This window comes from Acomys russatus, chromosome 5, assembly GCF_903995435.1.
Source record: "Acomys russatus chromosome 5, mAcoRus1.1, whole genome shotgun sequence".
NCBI lineage: Eukaryota > Metazoa > Chordata > Mammalia > Rodentia > Muridae > Acomys > Acomys russatus.
The window spans coordinates 35,989,900-36,002,946 of NC_067141.1; the positions used below are offsets into that span (position 1 = coordinate 35,989,900).

Here is a 13,047-nt window from a genome sequence, read left to right on the forward strand (position 1 = left end):
TCATTCCTCCACGGGTAGTCTCTCAGGTGTTGCTGACAGTGACAAGAAAGCCAACTAACATACTGGCTTTTTAAAAGAAACAGCACTTAGCTATCCGAAAGGGTATTAGACTAGAGATTGTCTGAGAAAGCCAGTCATCGTGAATGGGGCTTTGTGGCCTGATATACCAAGAATCTGACCTTCACAAATTACATATGAGATCTGAGAGAAAAAGGGCAAATGAGGCCAGGAATCGTGTTCCTAAGTGTCAAATGGCAACCTCTAGGAGGTTAGAGTGTACAGTTGGAGGTGTGTATTGTCTAGCTGGTGGGACGCTAGGGGACACAGGAGCCCAGGATGCCCTGCCTACTCTTACTGGGCCTGCCTCTGCAAACCCCACCTCCTAGAGTTCACTGGAGGTCAGCCAAACAGAAGCACCATCAAGAGGTTTGAGGTTGGAAGGAAAGGAGAAACCAGGATCTAGTTCTTGCTCTTCATCTCTCTGTGGAGGGTAAGTGGGTTACTCTGTCTGTCCTCAACCTGGCATTGGCACCTGTTGTGCTGGTGCCCTGGGCAGCTGTAGTGACTTCCTGGCTTTCTCACCATCTTGTGGCCTTCTAAAGCTTTCTCAACACCACATGAAACTAAGCCTGAGGGGGGCATTTCACATTTCAGCCATAACAGGCTTTTTCCCATGGGGAGAAGCTTCCATTATGCAGATGTGGTGAAAGGAGCTGGTGTTGGAGGGGACTGTGCAAATGTACAGATGGGTTGAGGGAGGCCGGGTTGGGACTCCTGTGGTGAAAACCAATCACTTCCCCATTCTTGGTCTAGTTTATCCAATCCCCTGCAGTAGCCCCACAAAAGGGGAACTCATTTCACCTCCAAACATAGAAAAGGTTAGCCTCTGCCAGACGTTGTTGGATATAATCTCGGGACCCGCTCTGGAGAGCCCAGTCTCTTTACGCTTTGCTGTGAGAGCTCCCGCCTTCACAGAAATTCGCCTGAGTACCTAAGTCTTAACTTTTCTGCCTCTTTAGTCTTTAAATCACCGTAGAGAAAGGACCCATTACTCACCATGTCAGTGTCAATTTCGCATGTGCTGATTAAAGTGAGAATTAAAAGAGAATGTGCCTGGTCTGCCAAATACTGTTAATATTTTGTAACACTGCAATGTTTTATACGGAGGTCTTGTTGTTAAATACAGTGCCTGTTTCTCCCTCCAGGCAGTGAATAGGAATAGGCAGGATGGACATTAGATGTGATTTATGATAGAATGAAGGTCTCCATCCCTAGGTCTGCCAACCCATGGTGAAAACCCAGAACATGAACCTGTGGATTATGCCTGTTCATGTTTGATTTTTTAATTTTCTTCTTATTATATTTACTTAGCCATTTACTTATTGTATGTGTACAAGCAAGAGCACATGCCATAGTGCCCATGTGGAGGTCAGAGAACAACGTATGGGTGTGGTCCTCTTTCTACCAATTAGGCCCTGGGGATCAAGCTCAGGTCATGCTTGACAGTGAGCACCCTTTGCTCTCTGAGCCATCTCTCTGGCCCTCAGAATAGGTGTGACTCTAAGCCTTGAGATACTCTTGTTCTAGTTGAGTTTCTTGCTGTAATAAACACCAGGACCAAAAGCAACTTTGGGAAGAAAGGATTTCATTGTGTAGATTAGAATCCATCATCCAGGGACACCAAAGCAGAAACTATAGAACAATGCTGTTTACTCAACAAGCTCCCCTTCAACTAACTACCTTTCCTACACAGCTCAGACCAATCTGCCCTGGCATGGCGCCACCCACAGGGATTTTGGAGGATTGCTGGAGGCAATTCCTCCATTGTGGAATTCCCAGGTAGGTCAAGTTGAAAACCAAGATTAGCCATCGTAACTCTGTGGAGTCTGTCCTCCCTCATTCACACAGAGGGCTCTGGTCGCTGAACTCCCAGCAGGGAAAAGATCTCTCCTGGAGCAGGACACTGGTGCTGGAGATGAAGATCCGCACAGAACAGGAGCTAAAGCAGGGGCAGCGGCTCTGCCTGATCCCCTGTGTCCATGCATGTCAGGCCCAGCGGCTCTGGCTCATCCCCTGTGTCAGTGCATGCCAGGCAGGCACCCAACTGCTGGATTATATTTCCAGCCTTTGTGGCCATTTTTCTGTTTGTGGATTTTTTTATTTTTAAGACAGGATATTGGGGGCTGGAGAGATGGCTCAGTGGTTAAGAGCGCTGTCTGCTCTTCCAAAGGTCCTGAGTTCAATTCCCAGCAACCACATGGTGGCTCACAACCATATATAACATGGTCTGATGCCCTCTTCTGGCCTGTGGGTGTACATATGAAGGCAGAACACTACATATAATAATAAAGAACTTAAAAAAAAAAAAGAGGATTAAAAAAAAAAAAGACAGGATATTATATTTCCCAGGCTGTTCTGGAACTTGCTAGGCAGTTGAGGATGATCTTCAACTTCTGATAGTTCTGTCTACACTTCCTGACTTCAAGCGTGGGGACACTGGGACTTCAGTGCTGGGACATAACCCAAGGATTCCTGCATTGTAGGCAGGCAGGGTACTGACAGCTAAATCCCTACCTCCTTACCTCAGTTTTAAAGTAGAATCTACATCCTTTGGTGAGACTCCCTCAAATTCCTCCAAGGTATAGCTGCTTAGCCTTTGCAAATCATGTTAGAACTTGGCCTTGGTAACCCCATTCTGGGAGACACTTAGAGATTTCCCTCAGAAAGTAGCCTGTTTCAAAAAGGTAGACGTCAACAATATAGTCTTATTTTACCATGAGGTCCTTAGGACCACATTTTACAAAATGTCTTCTTTCTTCTCTCTGGAAAAGAAAGTTGTATTAAAATTGTTTTAGTTTAAAGGGTTGCAATGGCTGGGTGTTTCAGGCATTGGACTTAAGATTGCTTTAATTTAAATATAGAGTAGCCTCTAAATTTTGTGGCTTATTTTGAGAAATTCTTAATTTTAATTCAAATGTATGGCCAGACCTTCCAGAGTAAGGTGATATTCAGAGGCAGCTGTTCTAATCTGATTGCTTAAGGACTTTTATGCATTACTCACGTTTGAAAAGTTCTTGTTTTTTAAGATTTATTTTTTAAAGACTTATTTATTTATGTATGTATATGCATGTGTATTTATGTGTGTGCACATAAGTGCAGTGCTCATGGAAGCACTGGAGAAGGTCTTACAGACAATTGTGAGCCAATGGTGTGGATACTAGAACTGGAACTCCGGTCCCCTGAAGGAGCAGTGAGAACTCTTAACGGATGAGCCCTGGAAATTCCTTATTTACAACTTAAATCTGATCACAAGCTGAAACGAGGCTCTTGGTACTTTGTCTTAGTCACTGTCCTATTGTTATGAAGACACATCGGGACTAAGGCGCCTCTTGTGCTCTTGTAAAAGGAAGCATTTCATTGGGAGCTCGCTTACAGTTTCATAGGTTTAATCCGTTCTCCTCATGGTGTAGAGCCTGGTGGCGTGCAAGGTGCCAGAGAAGCGCCTGAGAGCTACATCCTGATACATGGGCCAAAAAAGAGGAAGAAAGACTGGGCCTGGCATTGACTTTTGAAACTTCAAAGCCCACTTCCTCCAGCAAGGCCGTATCTTCCAACCCTATTCATACAGTGCCACTCCCCAGTGACTAAGAATTCAAATACATGAGCCTATAGGGTCATTCCTAATCAAAGCACCACATACATTTGTAGTGTTAAGAATCTCAGTAGAATATAAGCTATTTAAACTACTGAGAGAGGGAGGTAGGGAGAGAGAGAGAGAAAGAGGAGAGGGGTGGGACTCTGCCTGCCTCTCTAGATGCCTAAATTTCTTCCATCTTCCAGGAAAGACATCGAAGTAACAGTGCTTCCCAGGCCTGTTAATGAAGCTCTTTGTTTAATAATAAGTATTAAACCATCTCAGCCAAGCACAACCAGGACACCACTCTACAGTGGAATGATCATGGCTCCAAGATGAGATTTCCTTGCCTGAATACCTCAGTCTTTCAATTCCACAAGTCTCTAGAGAAAGAATTCCCCAGAATCTCAGGGAGCTGCAGGGAAACACTGGCTAATTGCTATGGTAGATCTTTTCTTTTTTCTTTCTTTCTTTCTTTTTTTTTAATAGGGATTAAACTCTGCACCTCATATTGCTAATCAAGTGCTCTACCACTGAGTTGTATCTCCACCCAGGAAATTTAAGGTCTATTTGTAGGCTCAATTTTCTTAACGAATATATTTTATTACAAACTTATTAACCAAGAGTACCTCACTTATGACCTGACTAACCTAAAAAATAGGAAAAGAAGATTAAAGAATACAATAATGAAACCATAAGGATACCAGTTCTGAGGAATGATTCTCCTGGCATAATCAGCAGGATTTCTTCTGCTGGACCCTGGAACAACCACCCACAACCCTGAACCTCAGCCAGAGCCCAGAGTCCCAAAACCTTCCCTCGAGCAGTTCTCTCTAGGAGCATCAAGCATTGGGGTAGCAAAGTTAGAAAGATCATGAGTTCTGGGCTAGCTTGGGCTCTATATCAAGGTCATGCCACCAAATAAAATATTAAATTAATGGAGACTTGGTGTTCATGGTCTGGGGTGCAGCACCTGGGCCAGGTTAGGGCAAATGCATAGTGGACAAGGTGCTAGAGGCTCAGAGTCCCAACATATCCCGTCAATAGACTCCACCCTCTGCCTGAGAAAGGGACCCTGTAGTTTCATCTACATCATCTGGTATCTGACACAGGGATACAGCACATCAGCTTCCACCATCAGTGGAAGCTGAAAGAAAGATGGAATAGATTCCAGATTATCTAGTACATGAAAAAATGATCCTGGACCGACAAACAATGGGAGCAGGACCGGCTACTGACATCACCAGGATTGTCGACAGACACCATTTTAAGGCCCAGTAGGCTGTTTTAGTTGATTTCAGTGAGTTCTAAAAATTCTTTCAGGAGTTTACTCAAGAACTTTCTGTTTGCTGGGTGAGGTGGCACACACCTTTAATCCCAGCACTTTGGAGGCAGAGGCAGGTGGGTCTCCATGAGTTCAAGGCCAGCCTGGTCTACAAAGCAAAACCAGGACATCCAAGGCTACACAGAGAAACCCTGCCTCAAAAACAAAACAAAACAAAACAAACAAAACAAAACAAAACAAAAACTTCTGTTGAGGGGCTGGAGATTCCCAGCACCCACATAGGCTCTAGTTTCCGTGGAGCTGCCAGCACTATAAGCATGTGCTCAAAACATATATATAGGCACATAAAACAAAAATGTCCTTTTAAAAAAAGTACTTTTGGATGAGATAGACTGTTAGTAAAATGACAATTTATCACTTAATTGAGTCACACATGCATCAAAATGCGTGATACAGGAAGCAGCCATCAATGGTGTATAAGATGCAGCAGTTTCCACAAATGCTAGAAGCTTCTAAAGGCCTTGAAGTCAGGAGGTAGCTGAGAGGAGATGATCCCTTTGTGGGGACAACTGAACTTGGTGAACAACCTAGACAACTCAGAGTTTTCGACAAGGAGGAAGAAGAAAACTCCCCTCTATTATAGGAAATACCACCACTAAAATGAGACCAAAAGAGCAAAGACTCCAGAAACGTCACATGTTCTCACTATATCCTTGCCGACTTGGACTAAGAACCTGTTGGAATTGAGGTAGAGATGGCTGAAGGCACAGGCGAATGGGAAGATAATGGAGCTGGCACTACGAAGGGAGGGCTTCTGTCAAGCAGTCTACAATGCTCACGAAGAACGCAGGTTTCTCTAACAAGTCCGCTGTTGGTGATTTGACCTGTACCAACAAGCTGAAAAAAAAAAAAAAAAAAAAAAGAGGAAGGCTTAACACTGCATGCATCTGGCCCCATAAGCAAACAGGAACATAGGAGAAGATCACAGTCCACTGAGAGTTTCAAGTGTGAAGTGTACACAACAAAGATATCTTTGCAAGAGTCCATGGAGATGACACCTAAATTCTTACGTCAGTCAGAAGCAAAGAACTGAGGGAGAAGCTCACACATATTTGTATTGTGGGAAAGTCTGACCACTTTGGGCATTTTAAAGAGTACCTCAAAAAAAAAATTTTTTTTTGAATGTTCCCGTTGCTGTGAGTTTTCTAGAAATAGCACTCTCAAATGTCACCCCATTGCATGCCAAACTAGAGTGAGGGCACAGAAGGGAAGAAGCCATCTAAATGCCAGATCTGTAACAGCGTGCTTAGCAGCTGAGACCAGTGCAGAGACCACTTGGTAACATACAGTAGAGATAAACCCAACCCTTGTTCTCTGTGACTCCTGGTTTATGCAAGGAAAGGAATTAAGGCTGTATCTTAGGAATGCTCACAACATTTCAGAGGGTCTAAAAAGTAAAGAAGTCCTTTCAGTAGAAACGCATGTGCAGACTGACCCATGACATCAATGGCTATTACAGAGCAAGCCAGGAAAATACACCTTTGCCGTTACTTCAGGTCCGTGAACCAAGAGGAGAGAGAAAGCCTTAGCCATGCAGACACTTTGGAGGCTTCCGTGGAAGACAGGAAGATAGTGAGTGTTTAGAGATCAAACCATTACCGTATTTCCAAACTGGAGAAGCATAGAATGACAGAACAGCTGTGCTCATTCCAGGATGAAGTAACAAATGTTCTTAAATTTAAATTGGGGTGAACTGATGGACAGTGTGACTGCCCTTAAGCTAGCAGATGAGTGGACCAGCGCTACACTATTTTCTGTTGCACCAAACTGTTTCTATGCAAACAAATCAATGCTCATTCCTCCAGTCATTGTCACAGAAGTGGCAGCTTTAAGAAGTATAGTTCTGGTCATTTAAACACATTATATTCTGATTATATAGTTGGGCACTAATGTATCTAGTTTCACCATTATGATAAGTTCTCCCTTTTATCTTTCCCAAGCCATGTTCTTTCTCAAATTCTTTGCACACTATAAAGTCATATATAAAATTATTACTGGTAGGCATGGTAGCACACACCTTTTTTTTTTTTTTTTTTAAGTGTTTCTCTTTTAATGAAACAAATACAAAAGATGTACAGTTAGGCTCATGTTATGCAGTTCACAAGCATGGAAAAACAAACCAAAGGACAGAGATCCAATATAAGAAGCTAACCCAAGACCAGGCTGGACTTGTCACCACAGCGGTTTCTCCTGGTTGGCACTGGGGCTAGAGCCAAGGGGCTGGAGGCACTGGGCTAGGCACAGGCACAGCGGCGAACATGGGCTTCTCTTCCATCTGCCCCAGGTTGCCTGGGAAGTCTGTGTCCACGTTTTCATACACATCGCCTTCTCCCTTGAGATCTAAGAAACCTCCAGAGCTTGCTTCAGAGGAGTTACTTCTCTGTGTTCCAGGTGACTCTGAATCTTTCCTGCCCAAACTAGACTTGGTACCCGCTGACTCGGCCAGGCGTGGACAGCGGGTGTTGGTTCTTCAGGTGTCCCAAGATGCTAGAGGCCGTCTTGTTCTTCCTCACAGGCTGTTCCGTTGGTTCATCAAAGCTTAACGAAAAATTGGCCCCGCCACCTGGAGGCCGCAAAACCCCGGAGCTGTTCCTGCTGTTGGGGTCCACACCCTTGAAGGGGGTAGTAGTGGTCATGGCGCCAAGGGTCGAGGTAGACTGGCACAGAGAGAACACCGAGGGGACAGGGACCAACCAGAGCAGACAGCTCAATGACCACAACCAGCCCTGTTCCTCGAGTTGCCGCCCGGTAACACACACCTTTAATCCTAGCACTCAGGAGGCAAAAAAGCTGGTGAATTTCTGTAAGTTCCAGGCCAGCCTGGCCTACACAGGAAGTTCCAGGATGACCAGGGCTACGTAGAAAGACCCTACCTCAAAAGATAAACAATTTTTAAAAAGCATTAGAATACATAGTCATGACCTGTATGGCCTGTGAGAGACGTGAGTGTGTAGAAGACACAGGCTGCGTGAGGACAGTGCACTGCTACTGTGAGCTTAACATCTGGGGTCTGGCTGGCTGGCTTTGGAACAATATTCTCATCTATCCAGTGGTTACTGATGCCATCTCTGCAACAGAAACAGAGTGGTGGCGGCAAATTTTCTAGGCTGCTTAAAAAATGAAAACAAACACAAAGTCCTGCCCACATACATTTTCTAAACCAACTAAACTTTTGTAAAGTATGGCTGGTTCTTTCAAAGTTTTTGTTTTAAGGGCAACGTAAGCTGGTTTTACTTTAAAATGACAATTAACAATTCTTTTCCATTTAAGTTACAATGAATTTTTTTTTCATTTAATGGCAACTGAAGGATCAGTTTTAATTGGAAAATTGATATACGACATGGACCTTATTTTGAAGAGATGTTGCCCTAGTATTTTACCATAGATTAAAAAAAAAAAAAAAAAAAAGATGAACATCATTTTAAATTAACGTATTTAAAATAAAGCATAGAGGAATACATGTATAAGAGAGGCATGTATATAAATATATCAGGCTTTGTTTTGAATAGAATCTTTTTTCCCTAATCCTACTAATCCTACTATTTTGTCTGCTTGCTATGAGACAGGGTCTCACTATGTAGCATTGGCTGGTCTTACGTAGACCTTGCTGCCTCTGTCTCCTGAGTTTTGGAATTAAAGATGAGCACCACCATGTCCGACCCCAATCCTTATTGTAAAAATTTTGTACTAAACAGCTGTCTGCAATTCCAGTTCCATAAGACCCGACACCCAAGGGGCTGGATGTGGTAGCACACACCTTTAATCCCAGCACTAAGGAAGCAGAGACAGGCAGATCTCTGTGAGTTCGAGGTCAGCCCAGTCTACAAAGAGAGTCCTGGACAGGCAGTGTGACACAGAGAAACTCTGTCTCAAAAATGAGCAAACAAACAAACAAAATGACCCAACACCCTCATACACTCTCATTCAGATGAAACACAAATACATTAAAAAAAAACAATTCATACAAAATAAAAATAAATTATTTTTTAAAACACTGTGCCAGGCATTTTAGCACACGCCTGTAATCCCAGCCCTTGGGAAGGCAGAGACAGGCACATCTCTGTAAGCTCAAGGCCAGCCTGGGCTACAAAGTGAGTCCTTGTCTCAAAAAAAGAAAATCTGTAACAGCTACAGTATTATGAAACAAAAGTTGTGCTATAACAAACAAGAATGCTACATCCCAGCCTACAACTTCAGCAGAATCCCTCTGCTTTACCAGAGGCCACACAGGAGCCCAGAACTCTGGCAGAAGCCTCATGCTCTACTAGAGATCAGGCCAGCCCCCAGAATCCCATATGAGCACCCCCAAGACTCCCTGAGAATCTGCCCAGCTTACTCCCAACAGCCCCTTCACTCCTGGTCACCATATGCTGGTCCATAACTCCAACAGAAGCTCCTGACTTTACCAAAAGCCACACAGGCAACCCAGAACCCCATAGGTCACACAAGCTGCCAGAACCTCAGTGGAGGCACCTTGCTGGATCAGAGGACACATCAGCCACCAGAACTGCAGGCCACTAAGTCTAGAACACCAAAAAGGAAATGGAAACAAGGGGAAAACACCTGTCCAACAAAGATAAACTCAGGAATTGGCACCTAGACCTATAATTACCCCAAACCCAGATACCTAAACATCAGCTTAAAAACACAAACAGCTATGGCCAAATGTCAGCACCAGAATCCAGCTGTCCTTCTACTGCAGGCCCTGAATACAGCTGAAGCAACCTTAAAACAAACTTCATGTAGATGATAGAGATGCCACATAATAATCAAAACACTAAACATACAGAACAAAGAAATGATATTGAAAGCTGCAAAGGAAAAGATCCAAGTAGCATATAAAGGCAGACCTTTAAGAATTACACCCAATTTCTCAATGGAGACTCTAACATCCAAAAGGGCTGGACGGATGTCCTACAGACTCTTAAAAGACCACAGATACCACCCCAGACTACTACACCCATCAAATTTTTCAATGACTACAGTTGGAGAAAACAAGATATCCTACAATAAAGTCAAATTTAAACATCTATCTACAAGTCAGCCCTACAATGGATACTAGAAGGAAAACTCCAACCCAAGTAGGTCAACTACACCTATGAAAACCAGGAAATAAATAATCTCATACCAGCAAAACCAAAAGAAGGGAAGCACACACCCACTACTACCAACAACAACAACAATAAAATAACAGAAAATTAGCAGTCATTGGTCATTGATGTCTCTCAATATGGATAGACTCAATTCCCCAATAAAAAGATACCGACTAACAGAACGGAAGTGAAAATAGGATCCATCCTTCTGTTGCACACAAGAAATACGCTTCAACCTCAAAGATAAACATTACTTCAGAGTAAAGGATTAGAAAAAGATTTCCCAAGGAAATGGACCTAAAAAAAATAATAATAATAAGTTGGTCTAACACAATCAACTTCAAACAAAAATAAATAAAAAGAGACAGGAGGACAGGCACTGATGGCACACACCTTTAATCCCAGCACTCAGGAGGCAGGGGCAGGCAAACATTTTTCCCTTCCTGGTAGGAGTACAAAGTTGTACAGCTACTTTGGAAACCAGTATGGTGGTTTCTCAGAAAATTGGGAATCCATCTCCCTGAAGACCCAGACATAGCAGTTCTAAGCAATTACCCAAATGGCACTCCATCTTACCACAAAGACATTTGCTCAACTATGTTCATAGTAGCTTTATTTATTTTTTATTAAATGTATATTTTATTTATTGTAATTTATTCACATTACATCCCAGTTTTTATCCCCTCCCTCTTATCTTCCCATTCCCACCCTCCATCCCTCTTCTGTCTATTCCCCTCCCCTAGACCTCTAATGGGGGAGGAAACCTCCTCCCCCAACTGTCTGGTGACAGCCTGTTAGGTATCATCAGAATAACCTGCGGGGGGGGGGGGGGAGAAGGGAGGAGGACTGGAGGGAGTGAAGTGAGGAAAAACTGGTCAGGATGGAATATATGAAATTAATAAATGTACAAAAGAAATGCTAAACTGTGGAATTAAAAGTAGATATGTAGGGCTCTGGAGAGATGCTTGAGAGGCTGAGAGCACTGGCTGCTCTTGCAGAGGATCCTAGCTTGAGTCTCAGCATCTACATGGCAGCTCAAAACTGTCTATAACTCTGGTTCCACAGGATCTGATACCCAGTTCTGACCCCTGTGGGTACCAGACATATACACGGCACATAGACATACATACAAGCAAACATTCATACACATAAAATTCATCTTTTTAAAAAAAGAAACCATGTATTTTTAACCAGTATTACTTATTAAATAAAATATAGTAACTGAATTTCTAAAAGTCAGAATTTGTTGTTGCTTAAGACAAGATCTTACCAGGTAGACCAGGACAGCATCAAACTTGTGATCCTCCTGTCTCAACTTCTGGAATGCTAGGATTAAATGTATACTCTTGCTGCTCCCGCAGACCAGCAATGGGAACAGTGAAGAGGAGAGAAGAGAAAGTCTTGGTGGATCTGAGGTAGGGAGAATTGAGCAGGTGAACAGCTGGTTAAGGGGAACCAACCATTGGGGAACAACTGGCTATAACAGGAACCGGCTGTTGAGGAGAGGTTAAGGAACGGAGGAAAAAGAAATACTGAGACCCAGGCATATGCGGTACAAACTGAAAGCCTTAAAGCCCAAGAGAACTTTATTTTTCTGTCTCTCTCACATGCTTACTGTCTGTCTGTCTCTGTCTCGCTTGCTGTCACTCTCATTTTTCTGTGTCTGTTCCTCCTTGGGCCAACCCCAGTACTTTATTTAAACTGAAGTTCAATTTTTTTTCATTACAGAGTACATCATGATTTTTCTCATCTTTTACAATCAATAGAGCATTCAGAAATCAATAAAGTAAGACAACAGTCTAACAAGGAAATACAAACAGTTCTGTAAAACCTACAATAAAGCATAGAGCAAAGACCAATCAATATCCAAGCAATGGTCAGCATAACCTGAGTATTATTTCTTAAGCAATACTAGGGAAAGTTTAATCATAAATTCCACCAGGCTAAAGCCACTTGTGTTTACATGATTGTCATAGCAACATAGCTTGAGCTAAATGTTCTCTAATAAAGAAAAAACTTGATTTACTCCCAGTCCCAAACCAACAGGTATACTACCAAGGGGTCCTCTATTGTAAAGTATCTGTAAAGCATGATGTTTCAAGTTCACTTTCTATTGCTCTCAAAGCAGATTCTAAAGAAACCTTTCTCCACCTAACAGTATCTAGCCAGGTACCATTATGTCAAAGTCCTAACTTTCTTCCAAGCAGTTTCTGCCTGACTGCTCCAGTCAGAGCCAAGATTCTCTCATTGTCCCAAGCCTTTGTCCAGATGCCTTCCTTCAACACTCTCTGTGGGAAAAAGTTTTCCAGTGTAAATTTCATTAGGGCTGAGAAATACAGAAAAAGACAGTTTTAGGAGAAAAAGTAGATTTCAAAGTAGTTTTTAGGCAAAATTACACCTGGACCATTCATAATATTTAAGGACAGTGCTGATCGGCTGGCGATCTTTGGAACTTTGTCAAGCAAATCCTCAACAGCTATTATGAATGTCTAGAGATCATGCTGAACAGTTGGAGGTCTCTGGAACTTTGTCAAGCAAAGCCGCTATGATCTGTCCTCATGTGTGTGACATGCACTACTTCATCTGACTCAAAAAAAAAAATATTTTGACAAACTACCAAGTTTCCATAAGGCTTAGCTGGGGTTGGCCTTGCTGCTCAGTTCTAACAGCAGCTAGACTTGATTTAGCAAACTATTCTTTCCTCTAGTTGCTCAGTGGTGAGACCCTGTGCTAAGGCAGCTCAGTCAGAATGGGCCTCAGGAAAGGCCAAGGCAGCCATGTTATCTCCTGAGCAGCCTCCGTGCAATGACAGTGTCTGAATTGCTGCTCCCATGTGGGGATCACAAGGGAATAAAGACAATAGGTCTCAGAGTCAGGAAGATGAGCTCCCAGTACAAGATGGCTGACCATGCCTGCAGGCTCCCAGGACAAGATGGCTGACCATGCCTGTGGGCTCCCAGGACAAGATGGCTGAC

At 43.1% G+C, this 13,047-nt stretch overlaps 2 pseudogenes; one reads left to right on the plus strand and one right to left on the minus strand.

Annotated features, from left to right (window-relative positions):
* The first annotated feature begins 1,975 nt into the window (after positions 1-1,975).
* LOC127189840 (zinc finger protein 131-like) lies at positions 1,976-9,729 on the plus strand (annotated as a pseudogene).
* Positions 7,127-7,615, minus strand: LOC127190061 (jupiter microtubule associated homolog 1-like; annotated as a pseudogene).
* Positions 9,730-13,047: the final 3,318 nt, after the last annotated feature.